This window comes from Coturnix japonica, unplaced genomic scaffold (assembly GCF_054131305.1).
Source record: "Coturnix japonica strain WE unplaced genomic scaffold, WE-NBRP24 Scf045, whole genome shotgun sequence".
Taxonomy (NCBI): Eukaryota; Metazoa; Chordata; class Aves; order Galliformes; family Phasianidae; genus Coturnix; species Coturnix japonica.
Window position 1 is genome coordinate 3,043,041 of NW_028188948.1, and position 18,036 is coordinate 3,061,076.

At 42.9% G+C, this 18,036-nt stretch overlaps 1 long non-coding RNA gene across 1 annotated transcript in view; it reads left to right on the forward strand.

Annotated features, from left to right (window-relative positions):
- The window catches only part of LOC146752494 (uncharacterized), a 34,741-nt gene extending 18,401 nt beyond the window's left edge, over nucleotides 1-16,340 (forward strand). The window contains exon 3 of the long non-coding RNA XR_014940601.1: nucleotides 16,017-16,340. This is a non-coding gene — a long non-coding RNA (uncharacterized LOC146752494). The remainder of the gene's footprint in view (nucleotides 1-16,016) is intronic.
- The last annotated feature ends 1,696 nt before the right edge of the window (nucleotides 16,341-18,036 follow it).

Genomic DNA, 18,036 nt, shown 5'->3' on the forward strand with positions numbered 1-18,036 from the left:
TAATAGCTAATAATAGCAATTTAAACAGCAGTAGGAAGGGATGAGATGAAAAGAGCAAATGGCAGAAAAAGGAATCACAGAAGGACTGCATGCTATCATATCGAAGGTTATTCAAATTACTGTACACGTACAGATCTGACTGGAGTACCGATAATGAACTCGTATATATCCAGCAGAACAAATGGGCTCTGCATTGCCCTTTCTGTGAGGCACATTGCTACTGCCTGGTATTAGACATTTTCGTATTGATTAGGAGCATCTGTATTTCTGTGGTACAGTCCTTTTCCCTTAAAATCGTACTTGAAATGTGGAAGTCATTGGGTCCCTTCACATGCTGGGATAAAAATTTACTTCTAAAGCAATCAACATTAATTTATGAAGTTATGAAATATCTCCCAAAAGACTGGATTATGAGGGATATGCACTTCCGTCTGAGGTGATCTTTATAGACCAGGATAGTGCTGACACTGGAACGGGATAGAGTCTTTCCTAGAAGTCACAAAGGATAATGAGAGGATTGATATGTTTAGACTTACAGTTATTTTGAATGCAGCCAGATGCGACAATTTTGGGTTGACCATGGATCAGGTGTTTAAGAGGCAGTGTTAGGACACTCCATATAACATTATTGCAGAGCTAGGTGGTGAAGGCTTTACCACACATCAGTCCTGCACAGCATTGATGGCGGCAGGGTTACGTGTGCTGCTACTGTTTAAAACATTAGTGTTTAAAATGGATGTCTTCTGTCGTGGGCAAAATATGATAGAAGGAGCTGCATCCTCAGTGAAACCATCAGTGGGATCCACGTTTTCCTCAGGTCAGAATTTTATATGTATTTAAGTTTCTCAGGCAATAAGAGCAAAGGAAAGCATTGTGGTTCTGATACAGTGATGCTCATCAGCACACTGTGTCCCCATCTCTCTGTTCTTTCTCTGCAGAGGGAACACATGAGATTTGTGCTTTCGAGGCAAACAGCTTATTGCAGGTTTTGGTCTGATGCCCAGCCTGCAAATGAGAGTCTGACCAGGCCACTTGTACTGTGGTGACAGTATACAGCTGCTATCTAGGAGCATATCAAAAATCTTAGCAAGACAAATGAGAGACTGAACAGTTATAGGGATAGAAAAAGACAGATAAATTCATAATTAAAGCTGTCGAGTTGCAGTAAAAGGAACATTTAACTTGGAACGAAAGTGGGTGGGCGAACAAAGTGTCGTATTTGGAGGTGAAAGTTGGCACTTGAACAGCATTTTTAAAGTACTCCAAAGCCACCTCCACTGACATCTCAGCTCTATTGTATATTCTGTCAGAGGCTCTGGCTGTGCAGTGTATTGTGGCTGTGACTCATGCGCAGCCCCTGCTGCTTGCTGCCATATGAGATATTAGAGAGACAGACATGGCAGGAGTATTGTGTGAGACTGAGGTAAATACGTGCAGGTTGGTGTTTTTAGACCCAGCACACACATGTACATGGACATATATGCATAGAGGCATAAACATGTAAGCCAGCTGCTGTAGCCTGTGGCGATTCATTATATCGTCTCAGAAACAGTGGGGGTTTATTAAGATGTATAAGCTAAATGAGATATTAGCAGGAAGAATTTGTGAGAATTTGGCTGGAGCTGGGCCTGCAAAGATGTGATGATAAGATCATGTGATGTTAATACTTCATACGGATCTTCACAGAGGGTTGGAACTTGATGATCCTTGAGGTCCCTTTCAACCTGAGTATGGTTCTGTGAATACTTAACATCTGAAGAACACACACACACAAAAATAAAGCCTAAAATCTCAAATCCAATTCCCATGAATACTGGGGGAGTTCACTCACAAGATGAAGACCTGTGCCATTTTGGCCACGGCCAGTCTGTAGATAACAGTAGTTCAGGCTGAGCAAAGACAACATGCCAAGCACTGGCCACCACCAGAGCAGGAAGGAGAAGCAGGGTCTGTACACTGTAAGAGGATAGAAGAAAAAACAGCTGTTTCCAGCTATTAGAGCGTGTTCTTTCCATGTTTCTCCCCTGATGCAGTCGGAGTCCCTTGCTGAATATGTCTCTCAATCCTGCATCCATTTCTTCTTGGTAAAACTTGTGTTTTTCGGATGGATGTGAAGCTAATTTCTGGAAGGATGAGTTTCATTTTTAAAGTAACAGAAGCAGGCTTTGTGTGGTTACGCTTTCAAGTACATCCTTAACCATTTAAAAGTGCATTACCAGCAGTGTTATTTATGGTATCTTATTACCTGTTAAACTATAATGGCTTCCTATTAAGCATTAACAATTAGTTACTACCTTAAATCCCTCTTTCAAAAATGAGTTAGAGGAATTGGAGCTTGGAGGGAGAGTAAGCAATGGAAGAAACTAAATTCAAGAAGAGCTATCAGGGCAGTATCATTAGAAATAAGGAATAAAGGGAGGAATAGAAAGCATCTATTCCTGTCTATTCTGTCTATTCCTGTGTAATCTGTTTGTTCTGTCTGGGCTGCTCAACAAGTTTTTACATTACACTGTGTACTTCAGAATTGTTTCTGAAGATGCCATTCTACAGTATCTTCCATAAAGCATCAGCATCTCATTAAAAGATAAAAGTCCAAGGTATTCAAATAGCAAGCAAACTCCCAGTATCAAACAACAAAACAGTGTTTGATCTCCTTTGAACTGCAGGGGGCAGCCAAGAATTTGGGTATTGCTACCTGGATTTGTCTTGTCAGGCTTTCCATCGCATTAATACTTATTTTTCATTGTAACACACAACCTGTATTTTCATCTGTGAAGATGTGAATCATGAGACAGGATCCATTGTACGATGTTCAGCCAGTCAGGAGTCCTTCCTGACAGTGCCCAGCATTAGAGATTTCAGAGAGATGCAAGAAATTGCCATCGTGGACAATTACAAACTATTCCCACCATATGGGGGAATGCCTTTCTATCTTCAGACAGTTATTTATTTATACTTGGAAATGTGAGAAATTATAGCCTTTCCAAGTAATTATAATAACAATAATCCTTTCTAATGAAATGTTCCAATGTTCTTATTTTCTGTACGAGTGGTTAATGCTTTTTGAGTCTATCAGTTGAGTTTCATAGATCAGCTGTGTGTTGCTCAGAAAATGTTTCCTCTCTTCAGCTGCGCTTTCACCTTTGCAAATGCATTTTTGTCCTCTGCTGTAAGAGAGAATAATTGGGAGCGCCCAAATTGCCAGTTATTTTGTAAACAATGATTGTCTCTCTTGTGCATCTGGTCACGAAAGACACTCATATTTTTTAGCCTTCCTATTGCTCTAATGACTTTAATCACCTTCTCTGGAACCGTCCTTATTTATCTACTCAGACATACAATCTGATTTTTGGGTGGTCCAGTATGGACTCAGTAATCTCTATGGGTCCCTTCCAAATTGGGTTGTTCTGTGATTCTATGTGTTATCCTTTAACATGTAGGAAGACAGGAATTCAGGATGGCTTCGATAGAGAAAGCAGAGCATTTCTTAAAATAAGTTTTGTAATATTTTCCATCCTGTTGTCTGTAGGCCTTGCAGTTTATTGTTTTCAGGAAGGATGGAGGTTCCTGGATTAATCAGCCTTATCATCACCTGATTTGATGAATGTGTTGGAGAAACCATTTTATCTTTAAGTAATAATCTTGGAAGATTGCTGGCCACAAAGAGGGGTTGTGAAGGAAACCAGAGTCTCTCAGGTGGGAATGCATGCCCGTAAGAAATGATGTCACTTTTTATATTTAGATCTTTTAGATTTCAGCATTATGTCTGACTTGAAGACGGTTCTCACCTAATTAGTCCAGAAAGGATGAAATGGAAAAGAGAGAGTTGAGTGGATGAGGATGTCATGCTGGCAGCTTGTGGGCAGCACAGGAGCAGTGAATAAGATAGAGGGTCCCCATAAGAAGCTGGGACCTAAGATCCCTCCCTGCTTTCATGGAAGTGAAAAACTGCCTTAATTTCAAGAATTTTCTGTATATACATATATATATATATTATTTTTTCATGGAGATACAAAGAATGGATTAGGCTGAAAAATTAGTTGGGTCCTTTGACAATATGTCTGAGATGTCTTTGCCATTTTCAAGGAGCAGATTGGAGACATAAGATGCAGAAGCAAAGCTTGTGTTCACTTTTCTCTCTCTCTCTCTTTAAAATCATACCCAGGTTCTTTTTGTGCAAATGTACTACTCAGGATCAAAGCCTCTGCTCCAAGTGGAGGAAGTCCCTGGAGAGCAAGGCCTGAAAGCTAAGCCTCTAATACTGCTGCTGCTGGCCATACACCAGGTACTGCTTGGGAAATCTAGTCATGCATGACCCAGCACCTGGAGATAGAGAGAAACTGGGAGCAGTGTACTCAGCATCCCTGCATAACTTCTGATCTTTGTTCTCTTTGCTAGCTCATGTCCTTCTTTTGGTCGTGGTCCATCAGGAGTTTATTCCCAGCAGTGTCAGATATCTGAAAGACTCTTCTGTAATGCAGCATCCACTGATTCCTTAGGCTTCTCAGAAGTGTAGTTTCTGTCATATGGACTGGGGTTTATCAGAAAGTGGATAATGGATAGGCTCACTACAGGTCTCTGCTTATTTTGGTGTATTTTTCCTCATTTCTGGCATTTCCATCTCCTTACTGAGTGGCTCTAAGTTAACGGCTGTTGGGGAAGGATCAATAGAAAGATGCTCTCTGCAACATCTGAGATTATTTCCCCTGCAGGTATGACAGGAACAGCCTTGCAAGCAGGATACTTCTTTGCCTTGTGGTGCTTTCCTGCCTCTCTTGTGAGGTGCTGGGTTTGCATGCTAAGAAAGCCACAGTTAGCACAGCTTAAACAAGATGACTCTCAAGAAGCAGTGTCCTTGATCCCTCATTAAAAATGTCCTTGACACGTTGTGCCATCAGAAGGAAGGTTTGCGATGCTGATCACCGGCAGCGTTTCTTCTCCTATGGATGTTATACAGCCTCAGAACATTTTGTTTAATTCATGGGAGAAGGAAGCTCTTTGGGTTTTGCTTCTCTTTACTTTTCTTTTTCTTTTTTTAATGCTTCCCTGAAGGCTGCATGAGAGCTATGGGGGTAGGAACGCAATTGCGGGAAGGTAACCTTTCCCATCCCTCAGCCTCTCAAGAGATGCATGCAACAGCAAGATACATGTAAATCCATCAGAGCTGATAGTGTGGTTTAATGCTAACAGATGTAAAGCATTAAAGGAAATAAACAGCCTGGCCCTGAATGGGATCCAGAGGTATAAAGCTGCAGCCTTGTGCTCACTCCCCGTGTTATTCCAGGTAGTTATTAGTCGTTTAGCTTAACTAAGAAAATGTCAGCCTTACTGCTGCTTTCTGTCATGTCTGTACGCTGCTAACAGTAATGCAGGTTGATTTTGGTTTGTTGTTCTTTTATTAGTTTAAACAGCAGATTATGTTCGTTTTTCAGCAAAGAGGACTTCATTCTAAGACTTAGATGCTGAAAGAGTAACTGTTACCTCAGCAGACAGGTAAACAGGCCAAATTTCCTTCTATTTCCCAAGAGTGCTGGAGGCAGAGGTAGACAGAGAAGTCTGTGCATTCTCCAGTTAAGATCTTCTCTTCCACACCAGTAAAATATCTTTGGAAATATATGAGGGAGCCTTGGAACTTCAGGAATAACAAAACCCAGATCCCTGCTATGTTTCCCTCAACAGATTTTATCTTCTTGGTGTTTGGGCTTGGCTATTTATCTGATCCTTTACATCCGAATGACATTCCTATGCAGTGTGTAGCCTTGCTGTTCTTTCCTCTCTGTTAGATGTGTGGTTGATGTAACTGGGCAGAATTTTCAATTAATCGACAGCCTTTATTCCACCTTTTCTTACAGTAGTGGCATGATGTGCCTGCAGAATTTCCCTACTTCCTTCCACCTTACGTTGCTAGAAATCACTTGGCTCAGAAAATAAAAGCATGGAGCCATTTACCCTTGTTTAGTCCCCTACTGATGGGTCAGAAGTGGAGATTAATAGGGTAGGAAGTGTGTTTCTACTCTGCAGTCAGTAAAGGAAATTCACTGGAACTAAATTAATCATGAAACGGACACAAAGAGGAGAATAGATTAGCAGGGAATTAACTCATTAATTAGATTCATGCCGAAGTTCAGAAGAGGCTTTCCTTCAAGATAACAGCCGAGTTCAAAGATCAGCAAGGGCTGATCATGAGAGGCAGGCACACCGTTTTCCTTCTGAACTCTGTCAGGCTTTACCTTAGCCCAACATCTGGCTGGTTATTATAGGATATCAGACATATGGCTGGCAGGAATTCAGCAGCTGGCAAAGCCTAACCACTTAGTGCCCAGCGATGGAGGCTATTATCAGCCCTTTCAGCTCCCTGGGCTCTGGATCCTGGTGTTGGCGTGAATGCAGGAGCTCTCTCTGTTGTGCCACTTGGCTATTTTTAGAGCTCCATCACAAGTCCTTGTGTGAGCAGCAACAGCTTGTTGGAGAATGGGTTTATTTCCAGCGTTAGGGTGAGCAGAAACCAATACAAGCTTAAGATAGGTAAAGTGCTAAAGCACTTCATTGTGGTAGGGTAGAATAGGTAAATCATTGCATGTTTCTAAGGAGATGGGGTTTGGTTGCCGTCTTCTTACTGTTCTAATGGGACACTTCTCTACAGGGAAACTTATGAGAGAAGCAAAGAACTGTCTCTGCAGTTACTTCTGTGCTGCACAAAGCCCCTGCCAGCTCCCTTCAGGCTCTGTATGACCCCTTGCTGCTCACATGCCAGAAGGCCCCATTACTGAGTAGTGCATTGTAATAAATGCCACGCTGTTGCACGATGGAGCTGGTGAGAAGCATGGAGAGACTGATTTCTAACACACTCTTAATGAACTAACAAACCAGTGCTAAACACCGAGAGCAGATCCATGTGAGAAGGGCCCCCTGCCTTCTGACTTAAGCTTTCCCTCCCTTTGCTTTTGCTGCCTCACAGCATGGATGCAATCAAACCATATTCAGGAACATCTGAGCTGTGTATTTGCCACTTAGGACTTTCTGGGTAGTGAAGTTTCCACATTGTTTATTTAGAGTTAAGTGTTCTGCTGGGTCTCTTATCACTTTCAGTAAATAACAACTGTCCTCTAAATTCTTCAGGCTGATTACTGAGACTGACAATCTGTGTGTTTTGAGTTGCTGAGCTGTATTAATCTCTAATATACCCTGGTCTGTGGATGGAAAGGGTAATGTATTGAGGATGTCACAAGAGGTATAAGCCAAAGGACTTGGTCTTCTTGGGAATGTGAAGTGCTTTGGTTGTGACATGAATAAATCTCCCAGCAGTAGCAGTGCTATTTCTGTTGGGAATAAAGATGTAAGAGGAGTCTGTCTTTTAATCCAACTTGTTAGAGATTTTATAGCACCAGAGCTAATTCATTTCTAGAAAAGAGATTGCAGACGTTATTTTTACCTGCCTGTAGTTTGCCCTGATATAGTTTATTCCACTTGCTTAATGGTGGAGTTGATAAGAATCCCAACCCCAAAAGAAAAATCGTACTGCAATTATAAGTTAAATAAGGTATCATACTGGGGAGTGGAGATGAGGGTGGAAGAGAAGGCATAGTTTATGGCTGTAATCTGTTCTTTGTATTGTAGAGTCTAACCTTCCTATCAGTATGAGACCTGGAAACGTGTCTATTGAAACCCTACTGAATGACACCTACCTGCAGCCTTTGCTAAAATGCAGGTAGGAAAGTGAAAGGAGATATCAGGTCCATGGACTATATAAAATGCAATCCAGAATTTATGCTGAGATAATTCAGTCCTCTGTAATCCATACCAGACTGATGAAATATTGACTTGTACTGTGAATGTGACCCAAGGCAACTGAAGACTTTACTGTGCTTTGGATCAGAACAGTTAAGAATGCAGAGTGCACATTCAGTCAACAAAACATTCCATCTTTGTGCTTTTAATACAGCAAAATGCTTTCCTGCTTCTTTGGTTTCCTTCCTTCAGTCACAACAAAGGAGTGTTATAAGTGGCCCCAGAGAAACAAAGCCTGGAATAGAAAAGGGATTTAGAGAGAAGAGATCAGATGAAATTGGTAAGAGAAAGAATTCCCAATACGATGTTCCCAGCTCAGCCTTCTGAAGGGAAGCCCTGTGCTCCTGATCTGTTATGATTCACTTGGCAGCTCTGCCCAGATGGCCTCTCCCCTTCATCTATACCTCTATAAACTAAGACCCAGCGATAACAGCCCTGCCAAACCTGGTTGCTGCTGATAAAATGTACACAGCTTTCAGTAATCTATTTGTTCCTAACGGCTCATCAATGAAAGCTCATTCTAATTCTGTTCATTTTGATCTTCTCTGGAGTTTCTGTGAGGAGGAGTGAGGTTGCAAGGAGTGACCTGTAATCCTCCTAGGTTTAACAGTACCATAGGCAAGTTTTATTCAAGCTTTCATTTTATACTGCCTGATTCCATTGGTGCATATTGATACAGGATTATACTTTCTCATCTTTTTGTTTTCTGACCTTACAGTGATTTGGTTTTAAATACTGCTGTGTCCAATAGCGATTGATTTTCCAGTCTTGGGTATCTTACCAACACATCTCATTCCCAATCAAAGTTGTCCTGTGCTGTTCTAGCAGAAGTGTCCTCTAAATGTCCTGTTACTCCTTTGCCTTTTCTCTGCCAGTTAATGTTGGAATTATTGTTCCTACATATTAGTTGTGGTTGCATAAAATTAATGAAGCTAATGGCTGGCGGTGACCTCCACCAGCCATCTTTTTTCTTCAACTTAGCTGCATCATTTCTGATAGGTTAGTCTAAGTTTTCTGTAGAGATCTCTAATATTGGGATTACCAGACTCTGTAAGTAATCTGTTCCAGCTCATACAACTCTCATGTTTAGAACTGTCTGTCTGTCTTAAGTCCTATCTTGCCATAGGAAGTCCTTGCCATATATATTCTTTGTCTTACCTAGACTAGCCATAGGAAGAAGCTTATTTGCTTTTCAGTGATGTCCTCTGGACCTTTTTCAGTTGTGCCAAGTCTCCCTGTGAATTGCTTCCTGAGTCTGGAAACAGAATTCTAACAGAGAGATTAACAGTGCAGAGAGAACAGATTAATTTGTGTGTCCTGCCAGCGTACAGGTTTTTTTTAATACCCAGCCAGAATTGTATCTGCACTTTGGTACATGAGTGGCTGGCTCACATGCAGCTTGCAGTCTTCAGCAGTGCAGAATGTTGTCGTTTTCCAGTAGAAATGCTACCTTGTCATTGCTCCTCGTTCATGTGTCTGTAGCATTGATTATTCCTGCCTGACTGTAGTAGCTTGTAGTTGACCCTATTGAATTGCAGTTGTTTACTTCAGGCTGCTTTTCCAGTTTGTCAAAATGATTTTGAATTCCAATGCAAACTTGTCTTACATTGGTTTCATCCACAAATCAAATTAACATACTTTCTATTTCATCTAAATCTTTAATAAAAATATTGGATTGTACCAATTCTGTGACCAGGTCCTGCAGAAGATCATTTAGAACAGCTATGCATTTTGACAGCGAGACTGAGAGCTACTTTCAGAGTACTTTTTCTAAGCAATTTTTATAAGAGCTGCTCTGAAAGTAAAGCCTCCTATTTTATTATGTTGGTTGAGGATGTCAGAGGCAGATGTTGGTGGTATGGCAGTAGAGTTTGAACCTTCCCACCAGGATCCCCTTCTGTTTTGTTGCTGTGTGATAAGTGGCAGCAGAGGCAAAATAGCGTCTGTCATGGAAGTGCACATGAAGCAAAGGAATGGAACTGAATTTCTCTGTGCAGAAAAAATGGCATCCATTGACGTTTGCTGGACATGTACAGTGACCAATCAGTGGATGTGAGTACAGTGAGGCAGTGAATGGTACATTTCAGCACTGGTGACAGTGATGTGAAAGACAAGCTGTGTTCCAGATGGCCATGCAGATTTTTTAAGTGCGACCTGCAGGCTCTTGTTCACTGCTGGTGAAAATGCATAGCTAATGCTAGCATCTGAGTTGAGAAATAGTGTTTAGTAGCTGAGAATTTACTCTATCAAGCAGTGTTATTGTGCTCTTTGTATCTACTGTGATGTCCGTGGAAATAAATAGGAGGCATTATTTTTGGAGCAACCTACAGATGTTCATCCTTCTATAGCTCATCTAAACCATGCTGCTTATCTGGCCTGAGAATTTAGTAAAGTTTTGGAAACTCTCTTGGCATCTCGTCCACTCTGTGTTGCTCTGACACCTTCTCACAGGGGTAAATTAGAATCATTAATAGTAATTTGTTCCTGACAAAGGTGTGTTGAATGATACCTATCTCTTCTAAGTTGTTCTAAACTGTTTCTTTCTTCTGAGGACCTGGAGTTAAGCTGACAGGTCTATCATTTTTCATCATCTCCCCCCCTTTTTTTTTTCCTCTCTTCAAAAGAAGTCTGTACATTGTATCAGTTATCTGGTTCATCACCAGGCTTTCCTAAGTTCTAAAAACATAATCGTTAACAGCTTTGAGATTGATTGAGTCAGTCCCTTAGAAATGCAGTAGGAATATAGCAGATTCAGCTCATTCGGAGAGATCTAAGCTATGTATCTTCTCTACCCTATTACTTTTGTATTCTAGGCCTTTTTTTTTTTTTTTACTTCTTTGTTAGTTCTTAACAACCTTAATTCATCACAGTTGACCTTTTTATGAAAACTGATGCAAAATCTCTCCTCACAACCTTATCAATAGGATTTGCTTCTCTGATGAGGAGCAAACTAGGACTTATTATGCAGCTTTTTGCTACTAATAAATTGAAAGAATTGCATCCTTTTCTGTGTGATATTTTTGCCAGACTCGTCTCACTTTGTGCCTTCATTTCTCCACCTTTATTCCTAGTTGTTCTTTCTGTACATTTGTACTCATTCATATTAATCTATTTAAATCTTTTTCTGCGTATTGATGACTGCGTTTACAGTCATCAAAGAGCTTGTGATATGATCGGGTTGGTCTCCTAACCCTTTGGATATATTTATTTGTAGTAACAGAATTAGTGTTTATATTCTTTATATATATATATTGACAGTTCTTAAGTCTCTTAGAAGAAAATTCTTAAGGATTCTTATTCATAAACCCACCCACCCCAATCTCCATTGAGTTGTGTGGAAGATTTTCATAAGGCCTTGCCCACTTGAACTTATGTTTTTGCATAAGTTTTGATGGAGCTCTTCCGTGGCATCACTTTTACTGGGGCCAAAATGGTTCTGAAATGTGTGTTGTCTTTCTCTTCCGACATTGCTTACAAGGAAAATACAAACTTGTTCTTTAATGCTAGCAAACTGCATGTCCTGTGCTGGGTTGACAGGGTCTTTAGAAGTAAGAAAAGCTGTTCGCTACCAGGGTTCACTGCTTCTAAAGGAAACAGAGTTCCTGCTAAGAGTCAGCTTTATGTGGAAATCATGCTTGTAGTCAAGCACATTACGACCACATTATTCTATCAAAATGTAGCTCAAACAAAAATTACGAATTTCATCACAGTTACAGAATTAACAAGCAAAATCTTTTCTCATTTTTATCTAAAGACCTTGGCTTTATCTCTCAGCCTGCAAGTTCTGTTTCCCAAAGCATCATTTTCCTTTGAAGGTATTGACAGTAGATTTTGATCGAATGAAGGTATTAAAAGTAGATTGGAGATAAATTCCAGGTTGAAGCCTTCATTCATCCCATCCCTACTGAAGCTGCTGACCTGAGCCCACCAGACACCTCAGGCACCAGCCTGGACTCAATGTCTCTGCAGTGCAGCCCAGCCCAAGCACAGCCCGAGTGCCCCGACAGCAGCACCACCATGCAGGCTCAGGTCAGCATCACCGAGGAGAAGCTGAGCATCTCGCAGGGGGGCACAGAATCAGGACACGAGTCCCAGGCTCCGGGCAACAGCACAGGCTCTGAGCAGCTCTCATGATTACAAGAGAGGATGAGTCCCATCTTTCCTCCAGACCTCACACCCCCTCCTTTCTCCTATTGAATAAAGGCACGCTCGTGCTCAATCAATGCCTTGACTGAATTCCGAGTTTTCATTCGCAGAGATTGGGATGAGTGCAAGAAACATCAAGGCAGCTCAGCTTACAACACTCTGGCTGTGGGGTTTGTGCGGCCGAGCTCTGGGTGTGTTCCCATTTTGCCTGACTTTGGGATGCCTGCAGCGAGAGCTCTGCTGCCGTTGTGTATGGCAGCAAATAGTCTCTAGCATCCTGGATGCTGCTCATGAAAACCCCAAGCTTCCCGGCTGTAGCTCTGTGATGCTTTTCAGGGCCTTTTGATGCTCTTTGTTGCCGTGGCTGCTCCCTAACACCTCTGTCCTCCCGCCGTGTCCATTCCTGGCTCTCACCTGTGAGCTGTCCCTGCAGATCATCTCCAGCCCTGCCATCATCGTGATGCGGCAGGAGGAGCTCGCCCTGACCAACATCAGGCAGTGCTGCCTGCCTCTCTCACTCTCTAGACCAAGTGTAACTACGCTGTCATGGAGACAAATGCTTTCTGTCACATCCTCCATCCCCGCAGACATTTACCGGTAGGCGGCTCTTGCAGAAGAAGATTCAAGCAGCAGAACCTTTTGCTCAGCTACAGCACACAAATGCTACAAAAGCAGGAACAACCCGCAAGCTCTGGGTCTGTTTGTCTTGCACAGGCATGCACTAACTGCGTTTGATGGTACCCCCCATCCTTGATTTCCTTCCCTGCTCCTTGTCTGATGGCGCTGCTGAGCCAGGAACAAGCTGCCCAGTGTGGCAGAGCATGGTGCAGAGCTGTGCTGGGACCTCCTCCCCTTCATCTGCTGCAGATCAGTGCCCCACACGTGCCATTGGGATGCTCTGGCACGGGATGTGCCTCCAACCCAAAGCTCCTTCCCACCTCCCAAGGAAAAACAAAGCAACCCAAGCATCTCCAGCAAAGCTGCCCAGCAGACAGCAGGGAATGCAAACAGCTTCTGGCTGCTCTCCTGCACTCCTGTCCTAAGTAATAGACCCCATGAGGACTGGCTGGGAAATCAGTGCATGACACATGTGAGTGTGCACAGGATTGTGCAAAGCAGTGGGGTTCCATGAGTTTGTGTGTGTGTGTATCTCGGCTGTTATGAAAGCATGGGAAGACTGCCTTACTGAGTCCCAGATAATTACTTATCCTCAAATGATTTTTCCTGGCCAAATTTAAAGCCTCTTACAGGTAATCGAGACCAACAGGCTGTTGTTGCACAATCAACAGGCACAATCTAGATGATCAGCTGAGGAAAATAAAGCATCATGCGAAGGGTACTAGATAAGTGAGCAGCTTGAGATCTGCACATTTATGTGATACTCATGGTCTTAGACAATATTTGCTTAGTGAGGTCACATAGAATGAAAGTAAAATAGAAGAAGTGCAATTGGTCTCAGTTCACACAGCTGGCTGGTTTGTCTCAGGCTAATCCTGAACTGCCTCAAGCGACTGCTTTGGGGCTCTACAGAACAGCAACTTCAGAGATCTCTTTCTATTACTAAGTGTTTGAAAGAGCAATTTGCTCTGTTAATTATCCATCATTTCTGTGCAGTCTGTTTTGTCAGACTTGTCTTTAGCTTCCAAGTTGTATGTGAAGAGTTGTTTGCACTGTAATGCACAATGTACTAAAAATTGAGAGATGAAAATGTGAAGAGTTTTTCCAGCTTTGATTTCATGTCTGGAATTTTGGAACCCACTACTTGCAGTTGTTAATCTGTCCAATCTGGTCTGGTTTGGGATGCCCTCATCCTTCTTGAATCGCTCTGCTGTTAAAGGCGGAGCAATTCCTACAAGTGCCATGGCCCCACTGTTGTTCTAATTCTTGTTTCTTTGTTTTCCACACGCTGCTTTTCAAGCCTCCTTTTTCTTTACAGTCAAAGTGAGAATTGCACTGTGAGGTGTCTGAACCTTGTTGTGCCTCTACATAAATAGAACAGCAGCAAAGCCAGACAGGTGACTGTGCTGACAGCTCTCGTAGCCAGTAACACGTAACTGTGCTAAATCCCTTGTGACGGCTTTGATTTCATTTTTGCCAGTGAGATCCTTGTAAAAGGAACTGCAGCAGTGTGATGAGCTAAGGTGAAGATGCTGGTTTTAGTAGTGCTCTAAGCTGAGTGGAAGGGCAATTGAATGAGGGTTATATGCTTTCTCTGGGACGATAAGGTTTTTTTTTCCTGAGGGAAAGAGCCAGCTTTTCATGGGCTATATGTGGGCTTTGGCAAGGACAGACAATCCAGTCTGTCAGGAAGCCATTTGAGGTGCTTCAGGTTTGTAAGCTTGTCTTTTAGTTTTTCAGGCGGATATTTGGAGCATGGGTGTAGTGCTGTATGCTCTGCTGTGTGGGTTTTTCCTTTGGATGATGACAATATGATGGCACTCTACAGGAGGATACCAGTGGGTATCAGTGGTGCTAGAATACACTGAGAAGGGAAATAGCTGAGCTTGACAAGAGGCCTTGCTTTTCGGATGGCAGAACATGCTGAGCTGTGGGTAGAAAGGCCACAGCACAGTCTGCTGAATATTGTCCCTGTTTTTGCTGCTTTGTCTACCAGTATTTTGTGGATTTGGTTCTACACTTGGTTGGCCTATGTGGCACTGTAGCCTGATTCTATACCATGATAGCATACAGAATTTAAGGAGAAGTATTTTCCTGCCAATGGGCTGGATTTTTTTGTATCTGGTTCTTCAACTGGCTGCTCCCTATACTATCTGTAGTAAAAATATAGACACATCATTGATTTCCCTGAAATGAATGTTCCTAAATGCCAGCTCTTCTCATGTCTACAAAGATCAAAGTTCTGCATTTGCTATTAGAATTTCCTCTTCCAGAATCAGGAGGTAATGTAGGACCCCACAGATTGCCTTCAGAATCCAACAGTTAGTTCTGTTTCCTTTCGGAGTGCATAACAACCTGAGCACATGAATTGAATGACGTGGCTTTTTAGTCTGGTACAAACTCTGCTGTACACTGAAACTTGGTCCATTTGTAAGCAGGACTTTGTCCATCTCTGCAGGACAGCAGAAAACCCTTTGTGCTAATCATGATGCCAAGAAGCAGAATGCGGCAAATGGCAGATGATCCAACTGCTTCAGGTGTTCATTTCCTTAAAACTGAGAATAGTTTTGGACTGAGAGTTTGTAAGCAGAACAGAGCTCTTAAAGCTGTCAGAGATTATTCCTGCACTGTTCAATTCTATCTGCCTGACATACACAGGATCTCAGAACTGCATTGCTTGAATTGGTGGAAATTGTTGAAGTGAACTGGGATGAGCAAGTTTTAGAACTTAGTCAGAGTGCTGTAAAAAATGGATAATCTCATGAGTATTAAGGTACAGGCTTGCTATTTCTGCACTGAATTTGTTTTTATTTTACATGGCTGTGATCTGAAAGTTGCTTGAAACGCAGGCACCTAGGCACTGTTGTGTAACTGAATTTCACACGATAGGTCCTGAAATATCCTGGAATCAAAAACTCTGACTTGTTTTAAGTCTGCTGCTTGAGTATAATCAGGGTCATAGTGTCTGTGTGCAGTGTTTCTTTCCCTGTAATGCTCCACATCATTTCATTTTGGGAATATTGAAGGAAATGGACTATGTGCCATAACTGTTGTTAGAACAAAGTATGTCTGGTGTGATCTTATGCATAGGTTCTGTAACTGCTCTTCACAGCTCAGGTGTTTGACCTTCCTTTTGGTGAAGTGATGAAATACCGCTGGTTTCTATTTGTGCTTCTAGGCACCTTGAAGCTCTTAGGAATAGAACAATTGTCTCCAGTTCTTTTCAGTGATATCAGTAACAGCTCGAGTGCTGCTGCCCACTAGGTAGACCCAAAGAAGCAGATTACAGTGAAACAACACACGAGCTGGACCTGCACGAGGATCACTTTCAAGACAGTGGCTCTGTTGCTTCAAGCCTATTTGCTTCTTCCTGCCGCCACTCTATTACCAAATATCAACAACCTCTTTCATGATTCAACTTGCAAACGTTTGACACTAACCCTTGTGTTTCTATGCCTTCCTAGGTGATTCGAGCCCTTGTCAACCCCAAAGATCCAAACCAAGTAGTGTCTTTCCATCAATGGAGAGTTCTTATTAAGCATGAATCGCTGCAATTCGGATGAGAGCCTTCCACATGGTAACAGTGATGGACACAAGGGGCTCATCCACGTTCATGCTCTCATATCTCCTGGCTCTGCTGAAGCTCCTGACCTGAGCCTGCCAGACACAGCAGTCACCTGCCTGGATTGTGACCCAGCGCCTTTGCAGTGCTGCCCATCCCAAGCACAGCCCAAGTGTCCCAGCAGCAGCACCACCATGCAGGAGCAGGTCAGCACCAGTGAGGTGAAGCTGAGCATCTTAGATGGGGACTTAGAGTTAGGCTGCCAGTCCCAGGCACCAGGCAGCAGCACAAGCTCTGAGCCACTCTCATCTTGACAAGAGGAGTCCCATCTTCACCCTTGACCTCTCAAGCCCTCCTGTCTTTTATTGAATAAAGTCACTCTCATGCTCAGTCATCGCCTCGACTGCATTCTGAGCCTTCATTCACAGGGATTGGGATGAATGCAACAAACAGCAAGGCAGCTCAGCTTGCAATGCTATGGCTATCGTGCAGGCAGAGCTCTGGGTTCCCATTTTGCCTGGCTTTGGAATGTCTGCAGCAAGATCTCTACCATTTTGTATGGGAGCAAATAATCTCTAGCATCCAGGTTGCTGCTCATGATATATCCCAGTCTTCCTGGCTGTCACTTTGTGATACTTTTCAAAGCCTTCTGATACTCTTTGATGCCTTGGCTGCTCCCTAACACCTCTGTCCTCCTGCCATGTTGACTCACGTCTCCCACTTTTAAGCTGGCTTTGCAGATCATCTCCAGCCCTGTCATCATCACGCTGCAGCAGGAGGTGCTCACCTGGCCCAATGTCTGGCAGTGCTGCTTGTTCTGCAGATGAGCAGCTGCCTCCTCATCTCTTCAGCTACAGTAGTTTTTCTCAGGGCAGTTAGATGCAGTCATGCTCCTCTGGATTTGGTGTGTTAAATCCATGCTGCATGGCAGCAGTCAGTGCAATACAAAGGTGTTCTGTGTGCCACAGCATTTCTCCAGGGGCTGCCAAAGGTAGAAGCACAACACAGCACCATCCTTCTGACAGTAATGTCTGTGAGTGTTAGACATGTGAGCACTGCATCATCCCCAGTGTGTCAGTGCTTTTCCACACCAACCTGACTCTCACACTCTGCACTGAATGTAACTCTGCTCTTGTGGAGACAAATGCTTTCTGTCACATCCTCCATCCCTGCAACCATTTGCCGGTAGGCAGCTCTTGCAGAAGAATCAAGCAGCAGAACCTTTTGCTCACCCTACAGCATGCAAATGCTATGAAAGCAGAAATAACCTGGCATGCTCTGGGTCTGCAAGGCTGCACAGATGGGAGAGGTAGATTGTGTTTTTGCAGTGGAAGTTTCCAGTATTTTCAGTACATAGTGTAGGCCCTAACTGAATGTATAACCCTCTTGTAAAACAGCTGTATAAGTAGTTTTTCCACCAAGAAAGTTGCTGAACAGAGTTAAGTTCAGACTGGGGGCATTCTGACATGGGGAGAATTGAGACAAGCACAAGATAAATACACAGGGTGGGTAGAGCCCAGCACAGGACAGAATGAATGTACTGACTTTTGGAAACATTGCCCTTCTCTCTCTGCAGAAAAGTACAAGGCAGACCTAAAAACAAGAGGTTGGTAATTGACCTTCTATGGAAATGAATCCTAGCAACAGTCTCGAGGAGTCTGTGAGCCTGAGATGCTCAACCAATGAGAGCCATGAGAGCATCACCTGCAGTGGGTTTAGGGCACAGAACAGAATTGATTTCACTGACTGGTGTGCAGTTTCTCCCTTGCCAATAGGGGATGTACACGCAGTATTGCAATAATGAATAAGCACTGCTGCTATCGCTGCCAGCTTTGCCTAACTAGAAATCTTTGACTTTGAGAGTTTCTCACACAAGGGGAGAGGGTAAGAAAGTAAAGAGGCACAGAAAACTAAGGAAAACT